Source organism: Austrofundulus limnaeus, unplaced genomic scaffold (assembly GCF_001266775.1).
Source record: "Austrofundulus limnaeus strain Quisiro unplaced genomic scaffold, Austrofundulus_limnaeus-1.0 Scaffold5242, whole genome shotgun sequence".
Taxonomy (NCBI): domain Eukaryota; kingdom Metazoa; phylum Chordata; class Actinopteri; order Cyprinodontiformes; family Rivulidae; genus Austrofundulus; species Austrofundulus limnaeus.
The window spans coordinates 1-494 of record NW_013957644.1 but is presented as its reverse complement, the minus strand read 5'-3'; the positions used below and the strand labels follow the sequence as shown (position 1 = coordinate 494).

The following is a 494-nucleotide window of genomic DNA, read 5'->3' as shown; positions in this document are numbered from 1 at the left end:
GTACTACCCTGTATTGGAAATTGTGATTTTGTTCAATGTATGCTTTTATATTAGATGGAATATGACCTGAAATAGTTTATACATTATAATGATGAGTCATTGTCTTTTTATGACATTTTATTTTGTAATTGCATATGTTCCCTTTTTATTATTTAAATCTTTTGTGTACTGCTGTATTTTTAATGAATTTTAATTATAGGTGCAAAATGCAGACAATGAAAATCTGATGGAATTGTCGGAAGCTGTTGTTGCTTGTGGTTACCAGGGACCAATAACTTTTGACAAGAAAAATGTCATCACAGAGTATGTTCACTCTTAAAGTAACGTTTTCACATGCTTCTCTGATGACCAATTGATTCTAAATTTACTCATTACCCTCCTGCTTTTTAGGGCCATTGCTCTGCATTCAGTGTTGAGGTTGATCCCGATTGTGACTCCGTGAGGGGTTCAAACTGTATGGGGTGACAGAGTTTTTGGCACAGCATAACCAACTG

At 34.6% G+C, this 494-nt stretch overlaps 1 long non-coding RNA gene across 1 annotated transcript in view; it reads left to right on the top strand.

The window, feature by feature from the left end:
• Positions 1 to 483, top strand: part of LOC106512264 (uncharacterized) — a 1,811-nt gene extending 1,328 nt beyond the window's left edge. The window contains exons 2-3 of the long non-coding RNA XR_001309639.1: positions 200 to 303; positions 391 to 483. This is a non-coding gene — a long non-coding RNA (uncharacterized LOC106512264). The remainder of the gene's footprint in view (positions 1 to 199; positions 304 to 390) is intronic.
• Positions 484 to 494: the final 11 nt, after the last annotated feature.